This window comes from Lycium ferocissimum, chromosome 6, assembly GCF_029784015.1.
Source record: "Lycium ferocissimum isolate CSIRO_LF1 chromosome 6, AGI_CSIRO_Lferr_CH_V1, whole genome shotgun sequence".
NCBI classification, from domain to species: domain Eukaryota; kingdom Viridiplantae; phylum Streptophyta; class Magnoliopsida; order Solanales; family Solanaceae; genus Lycium; species Lycium ferocissimum.
The window spans coordinates 16087026-16096127 of record NC_081347.1 but is presented as its reverse complement, the minus strand read 5'-3'; the positions used below and the strand labels follow the sequence as shown (position 1 = coordinate 16096127).

The 9102-nt window shown below is 31.9% G+C and overlaps 1 pseudogene; it reads left to right on the top strand.

Moving 5' to 3' along the window:
• Nucleotides 1-6520: 6520 nt before the first annotated feature.
• On the top strand, nt 6521-6878 carry LOC132060694 (monothiol glutaredoxin-S1-like; annotated as a pseudogene).
• The last annotated feature ends 2224 nt before the right edge of the window (nt 6879-9102 follow it).

Genomic DNA, 9102 nt, shown 5'->3' with positions numbered 1-9102 from the left:
GGAAGTTGAAAGTAGTAATGTACACTAGTTGAATAGCAAATTTAGATAAAGAGAGAATTGTTGAAGAATTGTGTGAAAATGAAGAAGAATGGCGGGGTATTTATAGTTTGAAAATATGACCAAAGTGTAGTTATTCATAACTTTAGGGGTTCAAATACAATCGGCAACCACTAGTTTTTTAAACTTACAACGACTAGCTTTTTGAATTTAACAACTAAACTTTTTTTTAGTTTAGCAATTTTATCATTAGATGTAAATGTTAATTTTATTATTATTAGTAAATGTAAATGTCTATTTTTGTATTAGACCTTTAAAAAAAAAAAAAAAAAGGCCCGGCCCACTATCTAAAATCCGACCCGGCCAGAGGTGTAGCCCCTATCCGGGTAGGGACTGGGCCGGACACCCTTTTCCCTCCCCAAGCCCGGGCCCTTAACTACGACCCGACCCAGCCAGGCCCCCCTGTGGCCTATGTTTAAATGGCCTGGCCCGGCACTTGACAGGCTTATCTTAGATTCGCCTCTGGTAATGAGTTTGTATTGCGTATGTTTATTCATGACTCTTACCTGCACATTTTATGTGCTGATTGTTTGATTCCGTGGATATTTTCTTACATACTAATTTCAGTGATTTCTATGATTCAGTTGGGATAATCAATTTTTTTGGCTACCTCATTTTTTTGGCTAACTCTTTATCTGTTCAAGCTATTTAATTTGTTTAAAGTGTACCCGTAAGTATTTCAAAAATCAATCCTTGACATTATTTTGCCAGGATCGGTTCATGATACTTACTGAGTACACATTGTTCACCGTACTCATGCTACACTTACTGCACTCTTATGTGCTAATCTAAACCCGTGTACCAGTGGAGTCCAACGCCGTGTTTGAGAGGTTGTTGGCTTAGAGTCATTCTGAGTGAGCTTACTGGATGTTCCGCTGCACCATAGTCTCTTTCTATCTTTTCTTATTTTGTACTTTGCCTCGGACAGTGTACTATTACATTTCCGCTTTATACTGTTCACTGTTCACTCTCAGAGGCTGTTGTATTCATACCACTAGATTTTGGGGTTGTATTTTCCCTATTTTCCGCTTCTTATTGTTGATTCTCATGCTTATTTTCCACTTTAATTTATGAAATTGGAATAAAACAGGTACATGTTCACCTACCGGGTTGGGGTGTAGGTGGCGTTACTGCATAGAACTTTTGGGTCGTGACATTTCAAGGTTTTAAACTCGACATGTCTAAATAAAAATAGATGGAACTTTTCTCTAGCTCTTCATATCCCTCGATGGTATTACAATAATTCCATAGGTTGTGGTGTGGTCATTGTTTTCAAACACGAAAGCATATATAGAGCTACGCATTTCATAATACCTCCGGGGAAAGGCGTTTAGGTAAGGCAAGAGGTGTAAGCCCCATAATTTTGTTAATTTTATAAAAATAAATGACATTTAAATTTGAAATGTACTAAAATATGCATTATAGGAAATATACGAAAATTTAGATTAATAAAAAATATGCAGAATTGGAATAAATAGAAAAGAGTCCAAATAATTACGCACAAAGAGCTTTAATAGATGTGTATTGTTTAAATAGAAAAACACTAAACGATTTTGAACAGTTAACTTTTAAGAGCTTTGGTAGTTACTATTTAAATAGAAAAATACTAAACGAATTTGAATAGTTGGACAAAAATTCTCCTTGAAGAAAAATTGAGCCACAACGACCGACACAGGGTGTGTTGGTACGAGGTAAATTTTTTACATTGAAAGATGTTTTCCTAGAAAATGTTTGTTGGACACGGTGGTTTTTTACTTACTTTTTTAGTGTTTGATGAGTAAGTAAAAAATATTATCCTAGAAACATTTATATGTAATCTAGAAAAGCACTATGAGGTGGGGAGTGACGGGTCAGGGCAGGGATGGCGTGGGGTTGGGGGCGTTAGGAGTGGGAAGGAGACAATAAGTTTGGAATGTTACGTTTGGGAACTTGTTTTAAAATGCTCGCTCGATAAGCGAAGAGCAAAATTTATATCAAGGAATCTAATCATTAAAACACCGAACACGAGAAGAATCCAATCAAAACACGAGTTTAACTATTGAAAACGCAACTACGTCCAACATCACAACTGTACTCGACGAGATTCATATCTTGAACTGTTTTAATAAATAATAGCATCATTAGAAATATTATCAAACACATCTTTTTCTACATAAGGCACCAAGTAACCACTAAAAAATCATCATTCATTTGACTACGCAAATCATTCTTGATAAACTTCATTCTGAAAAAGGTCTTTCAACGGATGCGATAGACTAACGAAGTAAAGCAAGTTTCACTACGCGGAATACAAGAGGATATTTTGAATGCTTCTTAGTCGAATCAATCGTTAGAATCATAACCACCCATTTAGATTGGAGAACCATTCATCACTATTACAAATATATAACTTGCAAGATGATTCTCAAGAGTACCCATATTAAATTCATCAAAGTCATTAAGGTATAAATCATCCAATCTGATTATCTTCCTGATGTTAAAACTTGAAAATTAGTGAATTTTATTCAAGTAATTATTCCATGAAGCAAATCAGTGGTCACTCCATCATAACGAACATTAAGTTCTTAAGGTTTTCAATCAATTATTTTGCAAAACGCTTTAACACAATAATGATGTGAGCGTATAATCAACAAGTTTACGTCGTGATCTTAAAGAGCTAATATATGACATTAATTTTAGGTACCAAAATGTCATATTTGATACAAAATATAATGCCTTAATAAGAGAATATCAATCATCATCCCTTAACACTTGCAACTTTCTCTTTGCTACTTCAACAAGTAGCATGGAGTTTGCAACATCTTGCTCCATTTTTGGACTATTTATTAAGATCTTTGTGAATTCTAAAACATTTCTCATCTGTAACATGGATGCAACCTCAAAAGTTTGATAAATTTTAAGATATTCCATTGACTTGGGTATTTCATCCATATCTCGTGCATCAACAACAAGTGACTCAAGAACATTAGGAATAGAGTCAAACATAAGAATCAAAATTGTTAAAAGTCATTTGCCTGATTTTAAGAAACTTATATTTTTTTAGAAAAGATATTTTGACCAATTACGCATAAAAAGAATCAGAAAATATAATTCAAAAACTATATTCCTCCGTATCAAACACACCATTATTTTCAAATATTATCACTAAAGAAAATGAAAAAAATTAGAAGGAAGTTAATTGAAGACACAAGGATTATAATATAATCTATAATGATTTCCATTTTGGAACATATCCATCTATTGGTGTAATGGGCTAAACTTTGTCAAGTGGGTCGGGCGGGTCATAGTTAGTGGGTAGGGTTGGGGGAGGGAAAGGGATGTCGTGCAACCCCCACCCCGGGTAGGGGTACGTAGTGAGCTAAGTGGGCGGGCGGGTTTTAGTTAGTGATACGGCCGGGTTTTGATTATTTTTAAAAAAAAAAAATCTAACACTAAAATTTATTAAGTTTGATACTTTAAAATATAGTTGTTGTCAACTTTATTTTAACCATCAAGGTCCTTCAATAATACTGTGGCCCTATTTTCAATCTATAAATACCATTCATTCTTCTTGTATTGTCTCGCAATTCCTACTCTCTTTTCCAAATTTCCTACTCATCTAAATCTCTCTCTCTCTCTCTCTCTTCCAACTTCCAAGTTCAAATTTCAAAATTTAAATTTAATGGATAATAATAATCCTCCACCTTCTCCTCCAGTCCGAAAATCAATTTCAAGTCCGGTGTGGTTGCATTTTGAGCGAGTAGACGAGGAACATGTTAAATGTCAACATTGTGGTCAAATATATCCCCATAAGTCCGAACCGATTTTTGGGGGTACCGGTCCGTTACGTAGGCACTTGGACAAAAGGCACAAAATTGAACTTTGAAGTTTATCTCTTCTTTAAATTTCTCCATCGATGCTAGCATTTTGAACTTTTCATTTGTAATAAGATACTGATTTCAAGTTTGTATGTTTTGAATTTGCAATGTTATCAATTTAAGTTTGAAGTTTTATTTTAAATTACTTATGTAGTCTTGTATCACATTTTCAACTTTTATAATTGTTAGCACTTAAATAGACGTTGGGAGTCTTCATTCCAACAACATATTCAAGATATACACAAATATACCATTAACATATACAAGATATACACAAATATCCACATTGTTACATTGGTGGGTTAAAATTTCTTAAGAAATATAAATATAAATGACCCATTTTTTTTAAAGGCCACCACCCTCTTCTAGGGTTGGGGGGCGGGCGATTATGGGCGGGTTAGATGGGGTGTCTGAGCCGACCAGCCCAATTGACGGGCTTAAATGGGGCAGCTGTTAGATTATGTAGTCATCTAACGAATTACATGGAAAATATTATATTTCTAGTCTTCCTTAATGTTAAAGAATATAAAGCCTTGCGACTTTTCAATACATGAAATCACACCTTAGAACATTTTTCCCATACATGAAAAATAAGAATGTACCTAGAGCTAGAAGTGTCTGAAAGTTAGAAATGCTTATATTTAGGGATATAAAAAATTCCAAATCAATCTCATCATGAAAAACATTAATATATTATCACTTTACTAAGCAAAAGGATTCTCACTAAAAGAGAAAATTCCACTAAATTTTAAAGTGTCTAAAAGTTGAAATTCTTAGCCACCATTTAACTTAAGGGACAACTGTACAAGTTAAGATATTCTCTATACTCCTTGGATTCTTAGCCACCATTTTTTTTTTTTTTTTTTTTTTTTTTTTTGTGTCCACCCTCTCATATTGTTGTGGCTGTTCTGATTGGCTACAATTTAATCCGTAATTCACCTCTACACTGTTTCACACATTGAAAGCGGATGATAATATAAGTGGCCTTTCGAGATAGGCAATGACCCTTTTCTCTCCCTTGAGCCATTTTCTCTTTGTGAGAATCAGTTGATTTGATGATAAGTATAAAAACTGTACCCCTTTGTGTTTGATCCATGTTTGGAATATGTTAAGGGAATTTGATTTTGAGTTAGTCATTTTGTGAACTATAAAGAAGGAGAATCTCCAAAATTCCTTCTTATATATTCTTGATACAGTACTGACATGGTTATAATGTGGGCATCATTTGTACCACATGCATGTCCATGAGATATCTTATCTAAGCCTTTTCATTTTCTTACATCTAAAAGATTGATGCGAATATGTTACTTATTAGCTGGATACACTGGTTTATCTTTATTGAGATGCCACTATAAAGATTTGTTACAAGGGAAAAAATTTGTCAAAAAATGCATCCTTGCTAATTTTTATTATTCTCCTCATTTTCTTAATTGTAGCAATTACTGAGTCTTGTATTAATTACCACTAAGTAAATTTAATAAATTCCATTTATCTACTTATGTTTTATTGTGAACGACTCCATTCCTGTTGTGATGTTATAGAATTTTTGGTAGTTTAGATAATCACTATATCTCAAATTACAGTGAAATAAGAGAGAGTGTGTGTCTATATATATATATATATATATATAACTATAATTACTAGATCTCTTATTAATTGAATTCAAATTCACTCTACAAAGAATTAGAAACAAAATAAATGAATTGCGTATTAATTCAATTAGAAACAAAATAAATGAATTGCGTATTAATTCACTCTTATACAGGCCATTGAGGACTTTTTTTGGTTAGGATAGATCAAGTATTCTAGTCTCATCTCAATGATCGTGTACAAAGTTTGGAGTGCCAAACTTAACTTGTAACTTTTTGCACATCAATGATCAATGGAGATTGGAGGCTCAGTTTAAGTTTAAAAAAAAAAAAAGATTAGAAATATTTTCTTAAAATATGAGAAATCATAATGTTCATAGATACTAGCCCTAAATAATACTCCATTTTATTATTTGAAAATAGCAACAATGTAGTATTTGAAACTGACAAAATGTTGAAAGGAGTGTTTCAAGTAAAATGTTGTCTTGCTCATAAAAATTCAACCTTTTCTCCATGTGAAATTTATATTCAAATACAATTTTAATTTCCAAGCCCATCGACGGTGAGAAATATTCCGCGTGGATTATATAAAGTGTTAAAGTATTAAAAAAAGTATAATACTATATAAGTATAACTACTTTTGTTTGTTAATATTTGACCATTATACAACAAGTTCGGAACTAATATAATGAAACCCCTAATGTCAATTACAAAGATTTTGTGGGGAATAACTTTTCTGATTTCTATCCTGCTTGAGGACCATGTGGTCTACATTATTCTGCTTTATATGCCAGGTAGATAAGCCAAATCATGCCTTTATGGGGTAATGATCCAGAATTATGCTTTGGATATTTATCTCAATCTTTTTTTTCCGCACCCCATACGCCCACAATTAGCCCCTTCTAAATAGCTTCATTCAAGTTCAGATCTCTCATAGCATCTCAGTCTTCAATATATCTTTGCTTCAATCTCATTTTTCCCATATAACTTCCACAACTACATTCGGATATAATCAAGATAACACTAACAAAGCCTAATATATACACTTTCTTGAACTTTTTGGACATGGAAAGAGTGATGAAATTGGGAGCAGAAAGTCCAGTGATAATATTCACCAAGAGTAGTTGTTGCATGTCTCACACTATCGAAACCCTAATTCGCAGTTTGAGTGCAAACCCTAGAGTTTATGAGCTTGATGAACTTCCAAATGAGATGGAAATTGAGAAAGCATTGGTTGAATTAGGGTGTAAGGCCAGTGTGCCAGCAGTGTTCATAGGAAAAGAGTGTTGGTGGTTCCAATGAGATAATGAGCCTTAATTTGAGGGGTAATAAGCTAAAACAATTGCTTATAAGGGCTAATGCAATTTGGGTATAATACTCCTCCGTTTGATTTATGAGCGTTTAGGGACGTTTAAGAAAAAAGTGAAAACTTTTGAAGCGGTTAAATAAGTCTTGAATATTTGTGTGGTTGTAAATCATTTCATAAGTGAATTTATTTCCAAATTAGGAAGAGGTCATTCATTTTGGCACGGACTAAAAAGAAAATAAGTTCATATAAATTGAAACAGAGGAAGTACTATATATACCTTCTACATGTGAGTTTAGAAATATAGATAGCTAGTCAGTTATTGGGTATTTTATATATATAATTGTTGCTTTTCTCTTTTCGCCCATTAATTTGTACTTTCTATATTTATAAACTGATTTTGAGCAATAATCTATATATATAAAATAGGAGAGGTATAAGCAATGTGGTTAAGCCAAGTGGCAAGCTAATAACAAACCACTTGGCAATTTTAAGACAAAGTTAATGAGAATTAGGACAAAACAAATTTAAAAGATAATTTTTTTAAAATTGAAAGATAAAATAAAAAGTATTTAAATATAGATAGATAAAATTCAATCTTAAAAAGAAGAGTAGTTTTCATCAAACTCTGTACAGAACCAAATTCGGATGTTTATCCCTTCTCGTTTTTTCATTATTTTTATTTCACTTTTAATATAATATATATATATATATACATAGACATATATATAGCTAATAACAAGCCACTTAGCAATTTTAGGACAATGTTTATAGCATGTTTGCGAAGCTTATAAAATAGCTTATTTTGAAAAATATTTTTTTCAAAAATATTTTTCAAAACAGTACTTTTAGCAAAAAAATAATTAATTTGATAAGCACTTTTGATCAGCAATTAGTGTTTGAACAAACTTATAAAAAGTACTTCTAAGCAAAAAAAAAATATATATATTAAAAGTGCTTTTCAAAAAAGTGCTTTTGGGTAAAAAAAACTATTTTTTTTCGCTTCTCCAACTTGATTCCAGGCTCCTCGGAAGTACTTATTTTCTCCCCAAAACTTGACCAAATACTTAACTTTTTAAAATTAAGTAGAAAAAATAAGCACTTTTGGGGAAAAATAAGCTTCACCAAATAGGCTATTAATATGCTTTGTAATAAACTTTTTGAACTGTTAAATTTGAAAAGGCATAAAAATATTTAGTAGATTTGAAATGATATATAAAATAGGCTAAATTAGAGGTAGTATAACCTCTACATGGAAAATATTTACCACGGCTAAAGAGTTCCAATTGAACTCTTATTGCCGTCTAACCTATCCCACATTCTTAGTGCTATCATCGTAATTGCAGAGCTTTTCAAATTCAAATATCTAGGTTTAATTAGTTATTAAATCTGTTAATTGAATAAATGAGCTTTGTTGATAAATAAATGGCCTACTTTGATAAAAAATATTTAAAAATTCTCACATGATAAATAGATAATTTAAATTTAAATTTCAAATGAGAAGATAAATCTCAACCCCATATCCAAATTTACAAAGATAGTTATCCGTATCTATCTACCTAAATCTCTCTATATATAACGGAGAGTATCATAGAATGTATTCATCTTTTGTTGTTCTGAATTAGTGTTCTAAGTAGTTTATTTATTAGTTTTTTCACTGATTCTTCTGTAACAGTTCGTGAAAATTGTAATACAATTCTTTGTACATAGTTCCAAAGTTCATCTTCGTATTTGTCGAAATAGATAGTAACAGGAGCTTGACTCCTTTCTCTCTGCTTTGCAAATTTTCTTTTCCGCTTCTTTATTTTTCCAGGTTTTTCGATGGTTAATTTAATGTGTCGTAATTCTTTTGCAGATTATTTCACAATGTGGAGGACGTTTCTATGCTCCAGATATCTCAACATGTATTAGGTTTGCAATAATTAACATCTTTGCTTAGTTTGAAAGTTCGAGGTTTTGCTTGGCTTTGTTGAACTTGAAACACAATTTCTTTGGATTTTTACAATCTTTTAGTTTTTCCATTTCAATGGTTAGATTTAGATCACCAACGAGCTTTAGTACTATTTATAAATACAGATATATTGATTTTAAATTTTGATAAATGACTTAATTTTAGATAAATCTTATCGAAAGGTCAATCGTATCTCCTTTCTCAAATGTTATAATTTTTTCTCTCTATCATCTAGATGAGTGCTTAATTTATTTGAGATGATCTATTTATTTTAAGTTTTCGAGTAAGGTGACAGGTCATGGATACTGTTACACCTCGGCAATTTCGTGACGTTGCGTCGTG